This window comes from Schistocerca nitens, chromosome 2 (assembly GCF_023898315.1).
Source record: "Schistocerca nitens isolate TAMUIC-IGC-003100 chromosome 2, iqSchNite1.1, whole genome shotgun sequence".
Classification (NCBI taxonomy): Eukaryota; Metazoa; Arthropoda; class Insecta; order Orthoptera; family Acrididae; genus Schistocerca; species Schistocerca nitens.
Window position 1 is genome coordinate 114,495,130 of NC_064615.1, and position 26,385 is coordinate 114,521,514.

Sequence of the window (26,385 nt, forward strand, 5' to 3'; positions counted from 1 at the left end):
TGTGACTAATGACAAGTCATGACGGTGGAAAATATTGTGTGCCCATAAAAGTGTACTGTGACAATGAAACCTTGTGCGAACAAGACTAGTGAAGGCATACTGAGTAATAACTACCACTAATTGTGTGCGTTCTTTCCCACAGCAGGAAATACGGATAGTATACTGTTTGTGAACTTGTTGCATGTTTCCTGGAGCACCGCAAGAAGACGTCGCACGGGCGAGCTGGTATCCAACGCGTTCGGCTATAGCAGCTATGCAGCGGCCACAGCAGCCCGTAGCAGACCAGACAGCCACGCCCGTACGCGCCGTAGCTGTCAACGATGGGGCGGTGACCTACACGAAGTCAGCGCGCCGCGCCGAGCGCCGCACCCCACCGCTCATCAAATACATTATTGGCTTTTGAAATGTTTACATAAACTGAATAACATATTAATGACTTCATTTTGATAAACATTGAACATGTACTATGTACGTCCGTAATTGGTATATCCTAGGACAAGTGACCTTGTAGTGTATCACAAGAAAAATAGTGATATTGTGTAATTGTGTAAACCCGTTTGTGACAAACTGCAAAAATACTTCAAATGAAAAACTGTTAATATGGACTATAAACCAACTGGGATGGCTGGGCTCCGGCACAGTTTTGCCCAGGTTTCCTGATTGCCTACGCCCAAATGGGGGAGCCATGTACTTATATAATCCAGGGGCTAATTACAAGAGCCATTCCATAAAACATACAGAGGTGTAAAGAACGTTACTGGCACCATTGTGTCAAAGTGTAAAACCTCTTTGCCAAATGCTGCCAGGGGGCAATGTAACGTTCCCTGGCATTTTCACAATTTATTTGTAACATATACGCCGATCTGGGCAAGTTATATATATATATATCTTAATATTACTGAATGTGGTATGAAATATGTTTGTTATTTTTATTATATTTTTTTGTAACATTTCTCTGTATTAGGATAGGAAATTTCTATATTTATTATGTGAATGTAAAAGTGTCAGTATTTGCGGTATCAGCGATATTTGCTGGAAATCGATTTACAAAGAAATGTTAATAATCGTAATAGTCGTGCCGTTGTTTATCTTTGGCATGTGGAGACTCTCTGTCGTTGTATGGACAGAGCAGATAGTTGTGTAGACAGAGCCGCTAGAGTGAGGAAGGGTCAGTTGTGGACAGAGCCGCTAGTGTGTGGAAGAGTCAGTGTGTGGACAGAGCCGCTAGAGTGAGGAAGGGTCAGTTGTGGACAGAGCAGCTGAAGTGAGGAAGAAGTGAGGAAGTGTTAATCCTTGATCGCTCTAGCAGACGCGATGTGCAGCTACGCTCGCGCCCATTAGACGCGCCTGATTCATTAACCCGCATTGTGGGCACTAAAGGTTGTGTATGCATCGTGGTTATCCAGCAGAGTTAAGATGTACTTCTTTTGTATCTGTCGGGACTTTGCCGCCTTTAATCAAGGCGTACGAATTAATGTGAGTTGACTTGTTGTTTGGGCTAAATATATTAGTATTCATTAAAAGTGTGAATTATTTATGTAAATGAGCATGCCCACGTCATCTATAAATCACATGCGTAATGTAGTAGGTTTGATCAGTGATAAATGTCGGCTTGGCAATAATTAAGACATTTTCTGTTAATTAAAATATTCTTGTGTTCTATGTCTAGTGCCGGGATAAAAGTCAGTAAAAATATTTCACAAAAGGAAAACCCACTGCATTCTGGAAAGTGTATGCCAAGGCCGAATGATTTAAGAGACTCAGTTCTTATCCAGATAGTACTATCCAATTAATATGAGTGCACGTAATAATTTCCATTTAAATGTACGTAATCCTTAAGAAAGTAAAATTTGTTTTTTTATTACCACACGTAATGAAGAGAGTGGTTCTACAACAAAGTTCGCACTAAGGCAAATTAACTTTTAAGCAAGAAATAAAATTATTTCCTTTTTTTATTTCAACGAAATTTCAAATCATTCATTCCAGGAATTTCATTAAAATGGCACCCAGCGTGAAGCCCGATTCAATTTTAAGAGAATATCATTAAAGTGTGTCCATCAGAAAGAGTAAATTTGTAATACTGGATATCATGAACTGATATATATATATATATATAATGACTTCTGAACATTATTAAGATAAATACATTGTTTGTTCTCTATCAAAATCTTTCATTTGCTAAGTATGCCTATCAGTAGTTAGTGCCTTCAGTAGTTAGAATCTTTTATTTAGCTGGCGGTATTGGCGTTCGTTGTATTGCAGTAGTTCGAGTAACGAAGATTTTTGTGTGGTAAGTGATTCGTGAAAGGTATAGGTTAATGTTAGTCAGGGCCATTCTTTTGTAGGGATTATTGAAAGTCAGATTGCGTTGCGCTAAAAATATTGTGTGTCAGGTTCGTGTTGACCAGAATAAGTAAAGAGAGAAATGTCTGAGTACGTTCAGTTTTGCTCAGCTGTTTGAAAATCAAATAACGTAAGAGGTTTATCAGCACAATCATTCATAAATTTTTGTAAGGGGAGGTTGCAACGTTACTAAATTCTGACTACAAAATAGTAGCAAGGTGCCTGGCTGCGAACATCAGAGTCACACTGAAGAAAGCCATTAGCCCATGGCAGACCTGTGCAGTGCTTGGCAGGAACATCTTCGGCGCCGTCTGCACATATAACATCATAGCTCACACCGCAACAACCAGGAAACCCGCATCCTTAATTTCTGTTGATTTTCATAAGGCTTTCGACAGCATCAGTCAACGGTATATACTGAAAACTATCGCACGCCTCGGTTTCAGACCAAAATTCACAAGAACCATCAGCAACATAATCACAAACGCTACCTCCACAATATCAGTAAACGGATGGACATCAAAAGCAATAAGACTAGGGAAATCCGTCAGGCAAGGGTGCCCTTTATCAATGGCACTATTTACAATAGCCCTATACCCGTTACTGAGAACACTGACAGCCGACTGCAGAGGCTACACAATAGCAACATCAAGCATCGTATGCATGATGAGGTTTTCACTCTGCAGCGGAGTGTGCGCTGATATGAAACTTCCTGGCAGATTAAAACTGTGTGCCGGACCGAGACTCGAACTCGGGACCTATGCCTTCCGTGGGCAAGTGCTCTACCATCTGAGCTACCCAAGCACAATCACACCCCGTCCTCACACCTTTGCTTCTGCCAGTACCTCGCCTCCCACCTTCCAAACTTTACAGAAGCTCTTCTGCGGGCCTAGGTTCCGAGTTCGAGTCTCGGTCCTGCACACAGTTTTAATCTGCCTGGAAGTTTCATCGTATACATGGCCTATGCCGATAAAATTCTGCCAATAATGGAATCTTTTGAAAGAGCTTCGGGCGCCAAAACGGATTCGAGGAAGACAGTGCTACTGCCGATAGGCAACGGCAGATTGCGAACTGCGAGACAGTGGTACCGAGAGACAGAGAACCATAGGGCACTCGGAATAGAATTTCAGCAGTGCCCACTGAAAATGGCAGCACAAAACTGGCACAGCGTCTCGAACACAACAAAAGGGCTCATGAGGGCACACGCGAACAGAAACTTGACGCTGATCCAAATAGTGAAATTGAGAAATGAAACGATCCTGTCGAAATCGTGGTACATGGCACAAATCCTATGTGCACCGGCAGAAATTGTGCGAGCAATAGCAGGTGCGGCGTATTACGTGCCTTGGGGCGGCGTGCCTACTGTCGAGGGAAGAAGGTGAACTGGGACTGACGGACGTAAAGACAAAGTGCGCGGCACTGGTCCTGCACCGAACGATGAAAATGGAGAACCGGAGCGACAACAGCATAACGTCCAGCCCGCGTAACGACTACAAACCGGAATCTGAAGAGGCTCCTGTAGACACCTCCCACATTCCGTTCAAGTTGCGGCACATCAAACACATGACGATTGACAGGAGCTACATCATCGCGGTTGTTACCAACCCGCAACAAAGAACGGCGAGGAAGATCTGCGGCGCTCTGTGGGGGAAGACAAACAAGACCAAACTAAAGATGAGACTTCCAGATCACGACTGGCCACAGGTCTGCAAGAACAGCTCTGAAGGGACACTGCCCGAGCACGCCAGGGACACCTGGTACAAAATCGTTCACCAGACTGTAACACCATTGCTCTAATGCTGTAATGATTTATTTTTCCTTTTGTTTTGTTTAGTGTTATATCATTGAGTTTCTGTAAATGTTGTTGGATTGAATCGATACCATGAGAGTGTTTATTCTTTTCTGTTTAAAACTTTGATGTCTTTTAGAGTATAGGAAGTGTAATCCCTGTAATATGTACAATATGAGCAAATTATATGTTTTGTCTTCCTCATATAATCTCTTTGGTTATCTTTAAAATTAAATAATTTTATTTAAATAATTTTGTGTTGTTGTTGTTGTTGTGGTCTTCAGTCCTGAGACTGGTTTGATGCAGCTCTCCACGCTGCTCTATCCTGTGCAAGCTTCTTCATCTCCCAGTACCTACTGCAACCTACATCCTTCTGAATCTGCTTAGTGTATTCATATCTTGGTCTCCCTCTACGATTTTTACCCTCCACGCTGCCCTCCAATACTAAATTGGTGATCCCTTGATGCCTCAGAACATGTCCTACCAACCGATCCCTTCTTCTAGTCAAGTTGTGCCACAAACTCCTCTTCTCCCCAGTCCTATTCAGTACCTCCTCATTCGTTATGTGATCTACCCATCTAATCTTCAGCATTCTTCTGTAGCACCACATTTCGAAAGCTTCTATTCTCTTCTTGTCCAAACTATTTATCGTCCATGTTTCACATCTATACATGGCTACACTCCATACATATACTTTCAGAAACGACTTCCTGACACTTAAATCTATACCCGATGTTAACAAATTTCTCTTCTTCAGAAACGCTTTCCTTGCCATTGCCAGTCTACATTTTATATCCTCTCTACTTCTACCATCATCAGTTATTTTGCTCCCCAAATAGCAGAACTCCTTTACTGCTTTAAGTGTCTCATTTTCTAATCTAATTCCCTAAGCATCATCCGACTTAATTCGACTACATTCCATTATCCTCGTTTTGCTTTTGTTGATGTTCATCTTATATCCTCCTTTCAAGACACTGTCCATTCCGTTCAACTGCTCTTCCAAGTCCTTTGCTGTCTCTGACAGAATTACAATGTCATCGGCGAACCTCAAAGTTTTTATTTCTTCTCCATGGATTTTAATACCTACTCCGAATTTTTCTTTTGTTTCCTTTACTGCTTGCTCAATATACAGTTTGAATAACATCGGGGATAGGCTACAACCCTGTCTCACTCCCTTCCCAACCACTGCTTCCCTTTCATGTCCCTCGACTCTTATAACTGCCATCTGGTTTCTGTACAAATTGTAAATAGCCTTTCGCTCCCTGTATTTTACCCCTACCACCTTCAGAATTTGAAATAGAGTATTCCAGTCAATTTTGTGTAGAACTACCAATATATGCAAATGTTCTGTTTTGTTTAAAATGTTTGTTTGCTGTTATGTAAACTGCTGACATTCACTTGGGGTTCTTAGTTATTTTGTATGTAAAATGTGTTATTGTTCCCCTCGGGTACGGAACTGTGTAGCGCGCGCAAATTGTGGTTGGCCTAGGTAGAAAAGGTGGAACCAAGAGTCAGTCGGTGACGAGCTACTAAACTATCAACTGCTCAAGTAAAAGTTGTGTATTGTGCTGGTTCCGAGAGAGGCTTTTCCTGACGCTGTCCAATGCCTCGGATGGATGGATAAAGAACTGGAACTATTCCGGAATTGGTATCTATCATCGCCATCAAGAAATGGCAGAGTCCAGCAATTCTACCTGCAAATCCACCTACCAATAAGCAATCGCCACCACATTGCGCAATCACTATAATGGAACACTATAGTAATGTACAGTGAAGGATCAGCTCATAGGATGTTATAGTGTACCCAAATATAAGGTAAAAATTTGACTGAACTCTTGTACCTGCCATGATTTATCCTCAGTCACATATCCACTTAGGGTCCCTCCCACGCTAAAGTGTTTACTGAGTGTCCTTTATTGAAGGCATATTAATATTAATATGGCATTAGAGTGTGCTAAATTTGATATTGGTTGTTGAAAGAATCTTACAAATATCTCAAATTTGTGTTTCACTGCAGTAAAAGTTCAGAACTGCAACTTCTGCGAGTTATATGTTCATGCTTGCTAAGTACTTGTTTCTCTAGTGTATTGAAACTGTGTTTAGTTTTCTCTGCTCCCCCCTTCCATTCAAAGTAGTTCAAATGCACAAAGTTACTTAATTATAGCAAGTTTCAATTACTCTTGCTATTCAAGTGAAATTCTGTACAATATTGGGCTTCTCTTGTGTATTAAAAGTGCATATTAATGACGTAACAGGACCAACAGTTTGTCTATTGTGCTCATGCTAGATAACGATTAATAGAAAGACCACTATTTATGAAAACAATAATTTCTTTATTGAAAAGACAGTGAGAAGTAACCTGTTAGTGAATTCCATTTAACTTTAATTCTAAGTAGAAAGGTGTTTAGTAGTGAAAGACTTAATCTATGCACCGATACTAAATTTGCAGTGAACTACATTTACAATTTTTTGTCAGATAGGAATTTGTTTGAAAAGTAATACTGAACCTATGTCCTATTCACGATTCTACAGTGAATATTAAGAGTAACGTTATTGAGATCATTCAGTTTGACTAAGTCCTCAAGATAACAGTGTGTTTTGTTATCTGTTATATTTATGCAAACAGTTTGTTCTGATCTGGTAGCTCCAACCTTAACGTGAACGTACTGTATTCAGGTGCCAGAGTTCATTGCACTCTCGGGTGACAAAAGTGTAGGCTGTGTTTGCCCACTGAAGTTACTTATTTTCAGTTCTTGAATAAGAATGTTACTCATTCTCTTGCCTAATTAGGCTGGCGACCGTTTTCTTTATTGTTTGAACAGTGTAAATAGGTAAAACATTGTTTGTTACTGTTTAAATATTTACGTAAATTTGACTTTCACTTCCGATAAGCCACCTCCATTAGGTACGACACGGTCAACATAACGAAATTCCTCTCAGAGGGTAACACTGCTCTGTTGCTTTATACCACAACTGCCTGAATAAAACTAATTTCATTGTACGAACTGCCTCCAACTTTAAGGTTATGGTATAGCAGTAGCAGACAGTAATGTTATAAGACAGTGCCAACCGACGAGAAACTGACGCGCATTAATATGCGCGAATCGCCTGACTGCGGACCCTGCAACCAGACCGACATCATCGAGCATCGCTTTGGTTGCAGAGAGAGCAGGGTAATGTGGGCGACAGCTAGAAGAATGATTGCCCACATCAAAAGAAGTGACGAAAGGGCAATACACGTCGCAGCCTCCTCTGTCCCGGAAGCAAAGCCTTTCCCCAACCCAAAACGCCTGGCCACGATGTGGATTATCGCCATGACAGCACACGCCATGGTCAGCAAACGGCAGACTGACAAGGCGCAGTTCCTCATGGACATGTGGCAGGAACACAAGAGGGCCAAACAATGAGCCAAGTACCGCGAGACCTTCCAAAACTTCCTGCAGGTCCCGCTGGACGCCGCCTTCCGAGATGCCTTCGACAATCTCATGTAGACAAGTGTAATGTGCTGCGAATACATAGGAAGATAGATCCCTTGTCATTTAGCTACAATATAGCAGGTCAGCAACAGGAAGCAGTTAATTCCATCAATTATCTGGGAGTATGCATTAGGAGTGATTTACGAGGGCAGTTCAATAAGTAATGCAACACATTTTTTTCTGAAACAGGGGTTGTTTTATTCAGCATTGAAATACACCAGGTTATTCCCCAATCTTTTAGCTACACAACACTATTTTTCCACGTAATCTCCATTCAATGCTACGGCCTTACGCCACCTTGAAATGAGGGCCTGTATGCCTGCACGGTACCATTCCACTGGTCGATGTCGGAGCCAACGTCGTACTGCATCAATAACTTCTTCATCATCCGCGTAGTGCGTCCCACGGATTGCGTCCTTCATTGGGCCAAACATATGGAAATCCGACGGTGCGAGATCGGGGCTGTAGGGTGCATGAGGAAGAACAGTCCACTGAAGTTTTGTGAGCTCCTCTCGGGTGCGAAGACTTGTGTGAGGTCTTGCGTTGTCATGAAGAAGGAGAAGTTCGTTCTGATTTTTGTGCCTACGAACACGCTGAAGTCGTTTCTTCAATTTCTGAAGAGTAGCACAATACACTTCAGAGTTGATCGTTTGACCATGGGGAAGGACATCGAACAGAATAACCCCTTCAGCGTCCCAGAAGACTGTAACCATGACTTTACCGGCTGAGGGTATGGGCTTTAAACTTTTTCTTGGTAGGGGAGTGGGTGTGGCGCCACTCCATTGATTGCCGTTTTGTTTCAGGTTCGAAGTGATGAACCCATGTTTCATCGCCTGTAACAATCTTTGACAAGAAATTGTCACCCTCAGCCACATGACGAGCAAGCAATTCCGCACAGATGGTTCTCCTTTGCTCTTTATGGTGTTCGGTTAGACAACGAGGGACCCAGCGGGAACAAACCTTTGAATATCCCAACTGGTGAACAATTGTGACAGCACTACCAACAGAGATGTCAAGTTGAGCACTGAGTTGTTTGATGGTGATTCGTCGATCATCTCGAACGAGTGTGTTCGCACGCTCCGTCATTGCAGGAGTCACAACTGTGCACGGCCGGCCCGCACGCGGGAGATCAGACAGTCTTGCTTGACCTTGCGGCGATGATGACACACGCTTTGCCCAGCGACTCACCGTGCTTTTGTCCACTGCCAGATCACCGTAGACATTCTGCAAGCGCCTATGAATATCTGAGATGCCCTGGTTTTCCGCCAAAAAAAACTCGATCACTGCCCGTTGTTTGCAACGCACATCCGTTACAGACGCCATTTTAACAGCTCCGTACAGCGCTGCCACCTGTCGGAAGTCAATGAAACTATACGAGACGAAGCGGGAATGTTTGAAAATATTCCACAAGAAATTTCCGGTTTTTTCAACCAAAATTGGCCGAGAAAAAAAATGTGTTGCATTACTTATTGAACTGCCCTCGTAAAATGGAATCATCATATAAAGTTGATCGTCGGTAAAACAGATGCCAGACTGAGATTCATTGGAAGAATTCTAAGGAAATGCAATCCGAAAACAAAAGAAGTAGGTTACAGTACACTTGTTCACCCACTGCTTGAATATTGCTCACCAGTGTGGGATCCGTACCAGATAGGGTTGATAGAAGAGAGAGAGAAGATCCAACGGAGAACAGTGAGCTTCGTTACAGGATCATTTAGTAATCGCGAAAGCGTTACGGAGATGATAGATAAACTCCAGTGGAAGACTCTGCAGGACAGACGCTCAGTAGCTCGGTACGGGCTTTTGCTGAAGTTTCGAGAACATATCTTCACCGGGGAGTCAAGCAGTATATTGCTCCCTCCTACGTATCTAACGCATAGAGACCATGAGGATAAAATCAGAGAGATTTAGAGCCCACGCAGAGGCATATCGACAGTCTTTGTTTCCACGAACAATACGAGACTGGAATAGAAGGGAGAACCGACAGAGGTACTCAAAGTACCCTCGCCACACACCGTCAGGTGACTTGCAGAGTATGGATGTAGATGTAGATGTAGACACGCCGTGACCGGCGCCCGTCCACAACACCCACAGCCACGTCGCTGAGGACGTCGACCACCCACGCCTCCGAATCCCAACATCAAGAGCGGTGTATGGTGGAACGAGTGTGCTAAAACGTGTGCAAAGATCACGGTGAAAGAGTGCAAATGTCGCAGCACCAAAGTGTGTGTCACGTGTGCAAACCCTATCGATACGGTGTCCTTCCCTCGTAGCCAAATAAAGCAGGCAAAAAGAAATGATCGGCCATAAATAAAGTGAAAACGGTTATCCAATAAGTGTATCAAAGTAACAAAGTACACTACTGGCCATTAATATTGCTACACCAAGAAGAAATGCAGATGATAAACAGGTATTCATTGGAAAAATATGTTATACTAGATCTGACATGTGATTACATTTTCACGCAATTTCGGTGCATAGATCCTGAGAAATCAGTACCCAGAACGACCACCTCTGGCCGTAATAACGGCCTTGATACGCCTGGGCATTGAGTCAAACACAGCTTTGATGGCGTGTACAGATACAGCTGCCCATGCAGCTTCAACACGATACCACAGTTCATCAAGAGTAGTGACTGGCGTGTTGTGACGAGCCAGTTGCTCGGCCACCATTGACCACACGTTTTCAATTGGTGAGAGATCTGGAGAATGTGTTGGCCAGGACATCAGTCGAACATTTTCTGTATCCAGAAAGGGCCGCACAGGACCCCAACATGCGGTAGTGCATTATCCTGCTGAAATGTAGGGTATCGCAGGTATCAAATGAAGGGTAGAGCCACGGGTCGTAACACATCTGAAATGTAACGTCCACTGTTCAAAGTGCCGTCAATGCGAACAACAGGTGACCGAGACGTGTAACCAATGGCACCCCATACCATCACGCCGGGTGATACGCCAGTATGGCGATGACGAATACACGCTTCCAATGTGCGTTCACCACGATGTCGCCAAACACGGATGCGAACATCATGATGCTGTAAACAGAACCTTGAGTCATCCGAAAAAATGACATTTTGCCATTCGTGCACCCAGGTTCGTCGTTGAGTACACCATCGCAGGCGCTCCTGTCTGTGATGCAGCATCAAGGGTAACCACAGCCATGATCTCCGAGCTGATAGTCCATGCTGCTGCAAACGTCGGCGAACTGTTCGTGCAGATGGTTGTTGTCTTGCAAAAGTCCCCATCTGTTGACTCAGGGATCGAGACGTGGCTGCACGGTGTATAAGATGCCTGTCATCTCGACTGCTAGTGATACGAGGCCGTTGGGATCCAGCACGGCGTTCCGTATTACCCTCCTGAACCCACCGATTCCATATTCTGCTAACAGTCATTGGATCTCAAACAACGCAAGCAGCAATGTCGCGATACGACAAACCGCAATCGCGATAGGCTACAATCCGACCTTTATCAAAGTCGGAAACGTGATGGTACGCATTTCTCCTCCTTACGCGAAGCATCACAACAACGTTTCACCAGGCAACGCCCGTCAACTGCTGTTTGTGTATGAGAAATCGGTTGGAAACTTTCCTCATGTCAGCACGTTGTAGGTGTCGCCACCGGCGCCAATCTTGTGTGAATGCTCTGAAAAGCTAATCATTTGCATATCACAGCATCTTCTTCCTGTCGGTTAAATTTCGCGTCTGTAGCACGTCACCTTTGTGGTGCAGCAATTTTAATGGTCAGTGGTGTAATTTAAACAGTGCTCTCTCGATTTCTGTCTCTATCTCTCTCCCCCTTTCCCCGCTTAAGTCATTTTTTTAATTCCTATTGTTTTTTATTGTTTCTACTGTTTTTGACTGTTTTTATTGTTTTTTTCTGTTCTTGTGATATACATCTAAAAATACTGTTCAACAGCCGCCTAAATGTAGAATCTTCCATGTGATTCATTTTACTACCACACATATCCTTTGATTCACTAATATCAGTGCAAAGTCGTTTTTCGCGCCAATCTAAATGAAGTGTCGCAGTACCCTCCATTTTATTACTCACATATATGTTTTTCTTTTGTCATACTTATCGCCAACATGTTCATCTACATCTACATCTACATGGATACTTTGCAAATCACATATAAGTGCCTGGCAGAGGGTTCATCGAACCACCTTCATAATTCTCTATTATTCCAATCTCGTAGAGTGCGCGGAAAGAATGAACACCAATATCCTTCCGTACGAGCTCTGATTTCCCTTATTTTATAGTAGTGATTGTTCCTCCCTATCTAGGTCGGTGTCCACAAAATATTTTCGCATTCGGAGGAGAAAGTTGGTGATTGGAATATCGTGAGAAGATTCCGTCGCAATGAAAAACGCCTTTCTTTTAATGATTTCCAGCCCAAATCCTGTATCATTTCTGTGAAACTCTCTCCCATATTTCGCGATAATACAAAACGTGCTGCCTTTCTTTGAACTTTTTCGATGTACTCCCTCAGTTCTATCTGGTAAGGATCCCACACCACGCAGCAGTATTCTAAAAGAGGACGGACAAGTGTAGTGTAGGCAGTCTCCTTAGTAGGTCTGTTACATTTTGTAAGTGTCCTGCCAATGAAACGCAGCCTTTGGTTAGCCTTCTCCACAACATATTCTATGTGTTCTTTGCAATTTAAGTTGTTCGTAATTGTAATACCTAGGTATTTAATTGAATTTACGGCTTTTAGATTAGACTGATTTATCGTGTAGCCGATGTTTATCGAGCACAACAAACCAAAGTAAGGGAAGTGCTGTAACGAATCCGTGAAAACATTATGCGGAAATCTGATGGACTTTAGCGAATAAAAGTGTTCGTACTTAACAACAGACATTTCAAGAACATTAATAAAAGAAAAACGATAAAATGTCTATTTTCATCTAATAATATAGCAGAACACCTCATGGTAGTCCGCCCCCGGTAGCTGAATGGTCGGCGCGACAGAATGTCAATCCTCAGCGCCTGGGTTCGATTCCCGGCTGGATCGGAGATTTTCTCCGCTCAGGGACTGTGTGTTGTGTTGTCCTAATCATCATCATTTCATTCCCATCGACTCACAAGTCGCCGAAGTGGCGTCAAATCGAAAGACTTGCACCAGGCGAACGGTCTACCCGACGGGAGGCCCTAAGTCACACGACATATATCTCATGGTAAACCTGTAATTGTTAAAATCTGTAAATAAAAGTTTATATACGTTACAGACAAAAGTCACACGATATTTACATTTAGCATCACCTGATTTGACTCGACTTCTTGCCACTAGCCCTGCTTTTACTTTCGTTGATGTGCGTTTTACAACTTCTTTTCATGACACAATCGATTCCGTTCAACTGTTCTTCCAACTCCTTTGCCGTCTCTGTCGGAATTGTAATGTCATGGCTCCTTGTCATTCCTGAAAAGACCGTAATTGTCATTGATTGCCGGCCGAAGTGGCCGTGCGGTTAAAGGCGCTGCAGTCTGGAGCCGCAAGACCGCTACGGTCGCAGGTTCGAATCCTGCCTCGGGCATGGATGTTTGTGATGTCCTTCGGTTAGTTAGGTTTAACTAGTTCTAAGTTCTAGGGGACTAATGACCTCAGCAGTTGAGTCCCATAGTGCTCAGAGCCATTTTGTCATTGATTCCAGTCACGAAAAAACTGGGCCGGTGCTACAGTTCGGCTGGCTGAACCGGTATCTTACGGCTGTCTTTTGTTTGTAAGCTGTCTGGGTAAGGGAAGCTGCGGCTGGAACGCCATTGAGGCAGGCGAAGAAACAACAGGAAGTGCGTGCTCGGCTGGGACGCGCCGACGCGGCAGCTAAGCGCTGACGGGAGGTATTCCCGTGCAGGCGGGCGTTTCTGGGCGGCGCGGCGGATCGCGTTTCACAACTCGGCTGCGTTTGTGGCGGCAGCGCGGCCTGCTGTTGCGTCGCACGCAGGATGTGATGCCTCGTGGTGCGCTGTGGTGTGGGTGAAGCAGGCGAATGGAGCGAGCAAGCTGGACCGACCGAGCGACCAGCCGAGCTGTTGTCAGAGAACGAGCATAGTTAGTCAAAAAGTTAACTTCGCTAATCGTTAATACGTTACCAAAAAAGTGACTTTAAATGAGACATAACTCAACAGTAAGCTTTATGTTGTGGGTGTAGCGAAATGCCCAGGACTGATTTTCGACTGCACCCTGTCTTCACCGTATCTTCAAAATGTACCCACTGGTATTCATGTGCTCTCCTTGTGTTGTTTTTAAAGGCTCGAAGTGTGAGCCCTTAACACTCAACTGGGAACGTGTTCGATACTGAAGTTGCAGGGAACACCCGTCTCTCGGACAGCTGAACCAAAATGTCATAAATTCGCGGGATTTTAACTTTTTGTTTCAATGATTAACGTCTCATGTTTTCCCTTTTAGCATATTTACATGGATGGATATCTTGAAGAGGAAAGGAGTAGACTGGAAAGAGAGACGACTGATACAGAATCTATATTTACACCAGAAAGTAAGGATAAGGATTAGAAATGAAATGTCAGAAGGAAGCAGCATTGGACGAGGTGTTAGACAAGGTTGTTGCCTTTCCCCACTGTTGTTTAACATATACCTTGAAGAGATTATTGCGAAAAGCTTAGATGGGAAAAGAGGAATATGTATTGGTGGAAAGAGAATAGAATGTATAAGCTTTGCTGATGACGTGGCATTAGTGGCAGAAAGTGAGCGGACAATGAATAACATGCTCAAAGATCTGAATGAAGCTTGTGTGGAATATGAGATGCAAATAAACACAGCCAAAACAAAGAGTATGGTCATCAGTACAAGACGCAGTCTGTCCAATATTAAAATAGGTCACTCTACCATTAGCCAAGTAAGTGAATTTAAATATCTCGGAAACACAGTAACTGAAGACGTGAGATGTCACCAGGAGGTGAAAACTCGAATTGCCATAGCGAAGGAGGGATTCAACAGAAAGAGGAGACTCTTATGTGGCAAATTAGATAAAGGACTAAGTGTCCGCAGCTCGTGGTCGTGCGGTAGCGTTCTCGCTTCCCACACCCGGGTTCCCAGGTTCGATTCCCGGCGGGGTCAGCGATTTTCTCTGCCTCGTGATGACTGGGTGTTGTGTGATGTCCTTAGGTTAATTAGGTTTAAGTAGTTCTAAGTTCTAGGGGACTGATGACCATAGATGTTAAGTCCAATAGTGCTCAGAGCCATTTGAACCATTTGAAAGGACTAAGGAAAAGGCTTGGAAAATGTTTTGTCTGGAGTGTGGCACTATATGGGGCAGAAACATGGACACTGAGACGAGAGGATGAAAAAAGGTTAGAAGTATTTGAGATGTGGATGTGGAGCAGAATGGAGAGAATAACCTGGATGGAAAGAGTGAGTAATGAAAGAGTATTGGAAAGGGTTGGTGAGAGAAGATGTCTGCTGAAGGTTGTAAGAGAAAGAAAAAAAGAACTGCTTGGGACATTCATTGAGAAGGGAGTGCTTGCTAGTAGCTGCTTTGGAAGGATTGGTTTGTGGGAGGAGACTGAGAGGAAGAAGGAGATACAAGATGATAGACGACATAAAGGGAAGAGGAAATTATGCAGACCTGAAGAGGATGGCAGAAGACCGGACAGCCTAGAGAACTACCATGTGAAAACCTGCCTTTAGGCAGAACACTGATGATGATGACATTTACATTATATTAGGAAAAAATACGTAAATTTAAATATAAAATTACTCCCATTTGACGGATTAGAAAAGAGCGACATGTTAGGTAAATGTGAAAAAAGAATCTTGTGACTCTTTTGTGTGAATAATAGCCGTGCAAAATACAAACACCTACATCACAAGGCACTTCATTAGAAAAATTATATACAAAACGAGGGAGAATGCAATAAATAAAAAACAAACATTATAATGAAAACAAAAGTTGTCCGTAACGACATGGACCTTCAAACAAGTGGGATACGTAATAATAACAGGAACATGACACTAACTAAAGTTCGTGTGAACACTAGGTACAGAATATTACATTGTACATATAACTGATTACAAACAAACAGCCGCGCGGGTCGCCACTCGGGCTAGGGCGCCTTGTCACGGTCCGTACGACTCCCCCAGTCGGAGGTTCGAGTCGTCCCTCGGGCATGGGTGTGTGTGTTGTCCATAGCGTAAGTTAGTTTAAGTTAGATGAAATAGTGTGTAGGCATAGGGACCGATGACCTCAGCAGTTTGTTCCCATAAGACCTTACCACAAAGCCGGCCGGGGTGGCCGAGCGGTTCTAGGCGCTACAGTCTGGAACCGCGCGACCGCCACGGTCGCAGGTTCGAATCCTCCTCGGGCGTGGGTGTGTGTGATGCCCTTAGGTTAGTTAGGTTTAAGCAGTTCTACGTTCTAGGGGACTGATGACCTCAGAAGTTAAATCCCATAGTGCTCAGAGCCATTTGAAACTTACCACAAATTTCCAAAAAAACGAACATAAACAAACTATACTCTATAACGAACAAGTATGGAACAATACGAGAACTAACATGAATTTCATTTAAATACATGAGCTATTTCTAGCAATCAGTTACAGTCATCAGAACTAGTTGATGAACGCAAAATAAATTTTGTTGTTTTCGTTACTGATACAAAAGTAAGCGTAATCCACTCTTTACAAATCAGTTGAATGCGTCGAAAGAACGATAGATAATAACTGCCTACCAATAATAGTTTACAACCCTTATACACAAGTGTTGCATAGATTCTTAGAGCATTCCAGGCAGGTTGGAGTTCGGCATTTCACGCTTTGGCAGTTTATGCCATATCTGGCCGGTTTGTTGGGTATGTACATTTTAAACCAGCATAGACCTCGGAAATGAATCAAGGTCTTCTCTGTGGAAGCATATGCTCCAGTTTCGTAGTTCCACTGACTGTTGTCAATAAAATTATCAAAAACAGATGAAACGGCTGCAACTGGATCTAATTTCTCTCTCTCCTTTCTCGTTGTTGAATCATCAAAGCGCAATATCCTGATCAACACTTTACACCTTTTTTTCGACATAGCAGTCTGGAAAATTGGATGACCAGTCGCACTGGTAGAAAAAAGTGAAGACAAATAGGACAATTTGAAAAATCCGATGATACAAGGAGACCAAAAAGTACAGAAATATCTTCATTTGAGGTGTTCTTGTGTGGAACGCTGTACGGGTATTCTAATTTTCGCTGCACAGAGTGTGTTTTGGAATTAATTCACTCAACAATGTCATCTATTATATTGTCGGAGAAGTAGATAAGCCAGATATCTTCGAGATCGGAATTTTGTAATCTTCGAGCGTCGTCCTTCAGACATGAAAGCCGTCTTTTTACAACATTTGTCGCTGAACGGCTGTTACTCGAAGCAATTGGTTTTGATTTCCAAGAAAAACACGCACGCTTTCCAGAGTATGTTGCACCTTCACTGGATCTTTGTTCACACCTCTGCTCTCCACATGGTCGATAAACATCACCTGACGTAGGTGCAGGAGTTACCTTTTCTACTTCTGCTTTCGATACCTTAGATGAAGAATTCTGATCAGGCACGTCGTCTACATCTGGCAATATGAGTTTTCGGAAACCACTTCTGTGTCGGTTTCAGATTCGTCGGATATGGGGGCAGCATAACCATATCGTTTCTTGTTCGAGAAGACACTACCTCCGGTATCCTACTCATTGTCCGCCTGAAATTCCAGCAAAGCACTTCATTACGACTTTTTATGAGATGAAACATGATAAAATGTAAATAAAGCACCTAAGAATGGGATATTTATGACTATATACGTCACTGGGAACAGACGTTTGTGAAACAACATAACACAAATAGGAATATCCGCTTGGGACGCTAGTGTGTTTATATACGTTTTGGCGTATATCCTGCGAGGCGGAGTAGGTTCCAGGAAACCAGTGTTCGATGCACCAGACGAGCAACGGCGGACACAAAGACACTCACTTGGCGAGACTGTCTTGGTCTGTGAGGCTAATATACACTACTGGCCATTAAAATTGCTACACCACGAAGATGACGTGCTACTGACGCGAAATTTAACCGACAGGAAGAAGATGTTGTCTTTATTTTGGTCACCCTGTATTTTGGACGTGGTACTGGAATATGTTCTGTGTAAACCGAGAGGGCACACTGTCATTTTGCTGTGAGAGCATTCCCGCGCTGGCATCCGCTATAAAAAGGAAGTTGTTGTCTTAGCGAAGCAAGCTGCATCTACACTCTATAGGAACTGTTTTCAATTACCGTGTACAGGCTACTTACGTCAAGGCAAGAGTCACGGAAAACGACAATGGCAAGAAATGCGGTATGTGCTCCAACAAACGAAACGTGGATATTATGCGACAATGCAACCTCAACTTCATAAAAGGCCGTGATTTACGAGGACGCATTTGGACTGATCCACGATTTGCACCGTCATTCGACTACGCTTTAACCATTCCTCGTTCCCTGCGCATCTGTATAGAATCATCATTTGCGATTCCCCTCCATGCGAGTCGGAAGCTGAAGTAAACCACACCTTGTTTTCCTGTTCCAAATTTGACAATGAACGGTCGGGATTTTCGAAGACTATGATGAGTATCGATTACTTCCTCCCTCATTAGCGTCTTCTCTTTAGGTTTCTAAAGACATTCGCAGCTGTTTAAAATGATTTTCTTAAGAATATAGGGAAAGACAATAGGATTCATATTTTCATTCATTTGTATCTTGTGGTGGTGGTAGTTAGTGTTTAACGTCCCGTCGACAACGAGGTCATTAGAGACGGAGCGCAAGCTCGGGTTAGGGAAGGATTGGGAAGGAAATCGGCCGTGCCCTTTCAAAGGAACCATCCAGGCACTGAAACGATTTAGGGAAATCACGGAAAACCTAAATCAGGATGGCCGGAGACGGGATTGAACCGTCGTCCTCCCGAATGCGAGTCCAGTGTGCTAACCACTGCGCCACCTCGCTCGGTGTATCTTGTATTAATAAATTTAGCAAGTAGAGAGAACTGATAACATAAATATGTCTAGTTCATTTATCATTCTATTTGTTAAACATCTGTTGTAATGTATTTTATCTTTAAATTATGCTTTCTATGTAAATATTTGTTTTCGATAGCTAAATAAAGTACAAACTCTGGAGGCCAAACAAACAAACAAAAAAAGTCTTATGGCGACGACAGGCGTGACGGATATGAAGTGTGTGTGAAAAATAAAAACAAAGTTTTTGTTAAGAATTTTATTTATTCGACACAATCAGTTTTCTCAAAAGACTCCCCATCAGGTATTACGCACTTTCGTCAGCATCCTTTCCAGGCTCTGAAACATCTCTGGAGCTCAGATTTGGGATAGCTTATAGCCTTTCTCCTCTATGCTGGTAAAACGACGGCCATTTGAATTTTGATTTTCACTCGCGAACACAAAAAAGTCACCTGGCGCAATGTCTGTGAAAATATGGAGTCTGGGGCACCGTTACAGTATTATTTTGACCAGAAGATCACGAACAAGCAACCAAGAGTCAGCAGGCTTATCGTGGTGCTACATCTATGAATTGTTTCTCCACGAATCCGGACTTGCTTTTTCGACTTGCTTCACGAAAACGGCGTTGAACTTGTACGTAGTACTCTTTCCTGATCGTTCGGAATAAGCACTCATGGTGCACCGTGCCGTTAAAATCGAAGAGCACAGGTTCAAAAAAAATGGTTCAAATGGTTCTGAGCACTATGGGACTCAACTGCTGAGGTCATTAGTCCCCTAGAACTTAGAACTAGTTAAACCTAACTAACCTAAGGACATCACAAACATCCATGTCCGAGGCAGGATTCGAACTTGCGACCGTAGCGGTCTTGCGGTTCCAGACTGCAGCGCCTTTAACCGCACGGCCACTTCGGCCGGCTAGCACAGGTTCACATTTGAAAGCACTTGTCGAGCTTTTTTCGATTTTGGCGATACAGAATGTTTCCATTGGGACGATTGAGCCTTAATGACACGTTTGAGCAGTTCTGCATCCTCTTCTGTGATTCGGCGATCGTTTACAATCATTTCTTTCACTTTTTCCGTGATTTCATTGTCTGATGATGTGCTGCGGCTTTCAAGGCGGTCGTCATCTTCAGCTTCCTCACGACCATCTTCGACGACAACCATCTTCGATGAACATAAAACCATTTCTAAACCCCTATTTCACTCATACCATACTCTCCAAAAGCATATTTAAAACTTTTCTCCACTGTATCCTTTTTTACAGCTAATTTTAATACGTGTTCTCTGATCTATATCATACAAAACAAATAACGGCAGATACTACCAAAACACTCAACGTTTTCTCAGCTGACAACAGACTAAATAACCGACATGGATAACGCTACGCAGATACTTTTCAAAACTTGGAAGGAGAGACAGCATTGGTCGTATATTTTTGTTTATTATCGCAAAATCGATTTTCGGTCACTTAGTGACCATCTTCAGTGCTGTAATATATAACTTAAATTAGTAAGCACTGGTGTCATAATCTATATGATCGCCGTAAGCTTATTGACACCAGTGCTTACTAATTTAAGTTATATATTACAGCACTGAAGATGGTCACTAAGTGACCGAAAATCGATTTTGCGATAATAAACAAAAATATACGACCAATGCTGTCTCTCCTTCCAAGTATACCCATTATCTGGTGGTAGTGCACAGGACACTATGGAGTCGCCAATCAATAACTTTTCAAAACGTTTTGCAACACAACAAATAAAAAAAGGAGCTCTAATCGGGCTAATACAACACGTCAAATTACAAAATTCCCTTTACTATTTGAACACACTTCGTACATACGTGACTGTACCGTACAGACCAGCGACCGAATTCGTGAGTACCTTGGAGGGGGAATATGCGCCGATCGCAAAGATGGTCTCAGCTCGAAGGTGTTGCGTTTTAGCAAGCCAGGCGTCTCATGTCGCGTTGTGGAAAGCATCACAGAAGCATTGAGAATTTTCGTGGAGGGAGCCAGGAAACTAACGAAGTCAGGAAGAACAAGATTGTTCGATTAAAATTTAAATTATAAGAATTATAAAATGAATACAGAGCCACATCGACGCTATAAAATGTTTATTTACATTTAACCCTAGAAGTTGTCACCAGGGCCACTCTGACCCGGAAGTCTTTTGTTTGCTTCCTTGCATGCGCCACTGCACGCACACAGGCCGCTGCCGCCACTGTAAATTCAGCATTGCGTGAGGCCCAGTAGAGGACGGACGTTACAGGTTGTAGGACACCGTTGTACGAGGTGCATTCAAGTTCTAAGGCCTCCGATTTTTTTTCTAATTAACTACTCACCCGAAATCGATGAAACTGGCGTTACTTCTCGACGTAATCGCCCTGCAGACGTACACTTTTTTCACAACGCTGACGCCGTGATTCCATGGCAGCGGCGAAGGCTTCTTTAGGAGTCTGTTTTGACCACTGGAAAATCGCTGAGGCAATAGCAGCACGGCTGGTGAATGTGCGACCACGGAGAGTGTCTTTCATTGTTGGAAAAAGCCAAATGTCACTAGGAGTCAGGTCAGGTGAGTAGGGAGCATGAGGAATCACTTCAAAGTTGTTATCACGAAGAAACTGTTGCTTAACTTTAGCTCGATGTGCGGGTGCGTTGTCTTGGTGAAACAGCACACGCGCAGCCCTTCCCGGACGTTTTTGTTGCAGTGCAGGAAGGAATTTGTTCTTCAAAACATTTTCGTAGGATGCACCTGTTACCTTAGTGTCCTTTGGAACGCAATGGGTAAGGATTATGCCCTCGCTGTCCCAGAACATGGACACCATCATTTTTTCAGCACTGGCGGTTACCCGAAATTTTTTTGGTGGCGGTGAATCTGTGTGCTTCCATTGAGCTGACTGGCGCTTTGTTTCTGGATTGAAAAATGGCATCCACGTCTCATCCATTGTCACAACCGACGAAAAGAAAGTCCCATTCCCGCTGTCGTTGCGCGTCAACATTGCTTGGCAACATGCCACACGGGCAGCCGTGTGGTCGTCCGTCAGCATTCGTGGCACCCACCTGGATGACACTTTTCGCATTTTCAGGTCGTCATGCAGGATTGTGTGCACAGAACCCACAGAAATGCCAACTCTGGAGGCGATCTGTTCAACAGTCATTCGGCGATCCCCCAAAACAATCCTCTCCACTTTCTCGATCATGTCGTCAGACCGGCTTGTGCGAGCCCGAGGTTGTTTCGGTTTGTTGTCACACGATGTTCTGCCTTCATTAAACTGTCGCACCCACGAACGCACTTTCGACACATCCATAACTCCATCACCACATGTCTCCTTCAACTGTCGATGAATTTCAATTGGTTTCACACCACGCAAATTCAGAAAACGAATGATTGAACGCTGTTCAAGTAAGGAAAACGTCGCCGTTTTAAGTATTTAAAACAGTTTGAGAGGTGGCATGAGCCCCCTCTCATATTTCTATCTTACGATTCTCCTCTCTAGTTGCATGCGGTGGAGGGTTGCTTTTCCTTAACACGCGTACTTCCCACGCAGCGTCTCTCGTCACCCGGGTGGGCCGGTGACAGGCGGGCTCAGTGGAACTGGAGAGAGTTAAGCCGACGTGTGTGAGGCAGTCGAGTGAATGCTTTTCAGACGCCGACATTGTCAAGAGACACGCCCGCTGGGGTGTGAAGTAGCGGCTGGGCTAGAGGTTCCGTTACTTCAGAGAAACTTTGCGAAAACACTTTCTGGCGGGCTACCAGCGAGGCGTGGGAATGACTTGTGTACCCACGCAGCTGTGGCGGGAAAATTCCCGCACTTTCTGCAAAATCAGCACAGAAATTGGCGCCAAGAATCTCCATTGGTGGAATGGTAGTGCTCCGGCAATGGAGTGGAATTTCCGCCGGTTTTCGAGTTGCTGATTGGAACGTAACCACGGCCACTGTCGTGGGGGCGGGAATGTTCGGTGTTCGGCCTGTACGGGTGCTCTGGGTAGTCGGCAGTCGCTTTTCGGTCGAGGACGTGGGAGCAACCAGCCCTCGCCTGCGGTACGCCAGATCGTGTTCTGGGAGATAAGAAGACTGTTGGTAATGTACGTCCGCAGCACCGGCAGATAGGGATTTTCCTAAGTGATAATCAGAGCTCAGGAGAGCGCGCCTGTTCATCCTTTTCTAACTTTGTTCAGTTTCGAGTAGCAGCAATTACTATTGGGTTAGCTGTGTGTCTCTCTTGAGATTTGAGTGGAAAGGAACTGGCTCCACATACCACTTCGTCTTAAACCTCACGATCTAAGTTAGGGACAACTTCACCTTAACTGTGTTTGTATCAATCTCCAATTTTAGCCAATTTGATGTTTTATATTTCCTGTGTCTCTTTTACTATTCTGCGTTTAATCTTAATAAATCATATTGTTATTTTGGACAGAACTTTCTTTCTGTTAATCAATAGAGCAACCCTATCATTCCTCACTATGCTAATGAAACCTTTGTTTATTTAACTTATTTATCAAATTAAATTATTGCAGGTGCCAAACTCTCTTCTACTCCACTAGCAGGGTTGATTAGAGTCAGTTCGCGTATTTGTTTTATCCTTGTGCAACAGCAAAAGTCGGAGTTAGAATAGGGGGGGCGTAGAGCATGATTTACACATGTGGATTCTAGTAAAATTTAGTGATAAATACACTACTAGCCCCGGCACCTCGCATAATATGGCGACCCTTGGCCTCGGATCTTTCCTGTGAATCTCTGATAAACAAACAGGATTCTTAGTAGGAACATTCAATTTTTTTTCTCTCTATTTTTTTTAATGATTAATACCCAAGTTTTTTCTGGTAGTTCCGCGTTTAGTTTTTAAGTAGCGGCGCATGTTTACTGTTTTTGTTTTCAGCGTATATATTTGTTTGTTTGTTCATTGTTTTATATGTTTCTTTGATGTGGTGTCCGTACCACTTCACACTTTGTCGAATTTGTGTGCGGTTTCTGTACCACAACAAATCGTGCGTATAATTACAGCGTTGGAGCGGCGTTGTTGAAATTTTATGTTTATGTGTAAAAATATATGGAGTAGATTAATTTTATTGTGCATTTTAGATAAATTTGTTTTTCATGAATGATAACGAGAAGTAAGGCACGACTATTATCGAGAGCAGCTAAAACAAAAGAGGATAGCATAATGGATAAGGGGCAGCTTACTGACGGGAATAGGTTCGGAGATGACATGGGCACATTTTTAGCAGGGCAGGACGCCAGGGTCATTGATGAGGAAGGTGATTTGGACGCGATCTCAGAGCAGCGTTGCGGCCGTGATTATGATAGTGAAGTAGAGGATGAAACAGAGACAGGCACACAGGTCGAGACGGTAGCAGAAATTTATAATCAAACGAACGAGAGCAGACAGGGGCTAGCTCGGCCACGTCAGAGCTCTAGCGCCCAGGTGTCCAGAGTTACATCTCCCACGTTTGAAGAGGATCAAAAAGATGACGTAAACCCAATACTGAGCTTCCTACGATCCATGACAGAAGAAGATGAGAAACAGCGTAAGAAGGACACTCAGACTATAATTTCGCATATAGGGGAAATTCGTGGGGAATTATTAACAATAAAGAAAGAATGTGGAGAAGCAAAACAAATGTCAATGGTAGCACAAAAAGTAGCAGGCCTAGCCAAAACTGCAGCAACAGGGGCAATGAAAATCGCAAGAGTAACTCTTAAACTCGCAGGGCGCTTGCGACGTGCGACACAAGTCCACTCGAAATCCCTAGCGGCCTTAAAGACTCAAGGTAATATTGCGGTTACGAACATCACGAAACGAATGAAAGAAGTAGAGAGTCGGATAGCAAAACTAGAGCGAAATGGGCACACGAGCACTGCGCGTTCGGATACCAATGATGGAGCACACAGGATTGTGTCTCCGAGGAAAAGCCCGCCGTGCTCTAGCCCAGTGACAGCGTGCGGAACAAACAATGCACACGCAGAAACAGCGAGTAATAGCTCCAATAATTGCAGCCCACTTAGAAGAGTGAATGCTGAATGCCACTTCCACTGTGATACAGACGTAGCACATCACAGTTATCAGCAAGATAGATCAGGACACTCCGCAGACGTGCAAGTATCGGAAACGTCTGACAACACCAGTGCGAGGATCGGACAGAATTTTGATCACAATCACTTCCTGTCGATACTCAAATTCCAGAAGTTCAAAGATAATGGAGGGTCGATGCATCCGAAGAGCTGGGTGATGCAATTTACTAATTCATTACCGTCGTCATGGCCAACCCAGGCCAAATTAGAATTCATGTGTGGACACATCGAAGGCCAAGCCGCGGAAAAGATGCGGGGCGTGGCCGCGACGTGTCGGACTTATCAGGAATTTGTTGGTGCATTCCTGCGGACCTACTGGTCAAAGGAAACGCAAGACAGGATTAAAGAGGAAATAATATTTTGTCCTGAACTGGAAGTGTCCGGGCATAAGAGCGCAACCAAATTTTTTGATGATTTACTCAAGAAGAATCAGTTTTTAGATAGTCCATACAGCAACGGAGAAATTATTAAATTTTGCTTTTCGAAATTGCCAGTTAGGTATCAACAGACACTTGTCGGGAAGTGTGGATCTGACATAGATGCATTCAAGAGTCTACTGCGCGAACTCGAAGTAGTCTTCGATAAACAAGACGCAAAGGACAGGAAGAAGGCGCAAAATAACAAATACCACGGGCCAGCAAGGGAAGACGACAACAGATCGCATAATCGCACTGGTCAGTTAGGAAACCAGGGTTACCGAGATCAAGGTTACGCTATTCAAGGTTATGGAAACCAGAGACACGGAAACCAGAACGTCAGGGAACAGGGTCAATCCAGACAAGCAATCTGGGACAGGAGGAATGACGAACGGCAAAGCGACCGTAATTGGAGGGAGCGAAATCAAGGACAACAGGAGAGCCAGGAGATTGAAATTAGACCTCCAAATCCTAATGCACGTCAGAGGAGGGGGAGTCTAAGAAGGGATTGACGCTAGTCCATAGGACTCCACCACTTCTCTCACATAAAGGAGTTCGTAGAATAGTAGTAGTGTAAGAAATGTACATAGTAGAATAGGCAAAGATATGAACCTTTTTTCGGGGAACAATAACCGTTGCATTAATAGATTAAGATTGCTAAAGTGTTAACACGCTGCGTTGTCTTGCATAAGAATTTACTGCTGCTATCCTCTTTTTGTTTATGTTTGCGATCTCCAATGTCGATGGAGTAGGAGACACTACCTTTTCATGAGCAATGTTTTTGTCCTTTCCTATCTGGTGTCCATGTTAAGGGATAAGGATGAGTGACGAGACGTCGCACAAACGGGCGCATACAAGAACGTGCTCTTAGAAGCGTTCTGAGAGGTCGTGATACGCTCCATAGCGGCCACAACCAGTTCGTGAGACGTTCATACCAATGCTTGCAGGCACGCGTCAGTGCACTGCACGATTGTGGTATATTGCGCGATTTCGAGGGTGAATATGGGCAGTATAGTTTTTGCAGAGCTGCGCCGGTATCGTTGTCTTGCAAGTCGGGGTGAACCTGTGAGCATTTGACTCTAATGGTGCCCTAGACGAGAGAAATGAGGGCATAAAAGCCTACCATGCTAATGTGCTGGTTGGGGATTTAGCGTGCTGCTCGTTTTTGTCACAGATGAATCACCAAGGAATTGTACTTGGATATTCGTGACATACTGTGTAGCTGGCGTGTGTTGGGTGTCTGAATCCTCAACAGGAACCAGTCCTGGCTTGGTCATATTACATTGCTTCTGGAAAGGTGTACTTCGATCGCGAAAACCGCTTCATATAG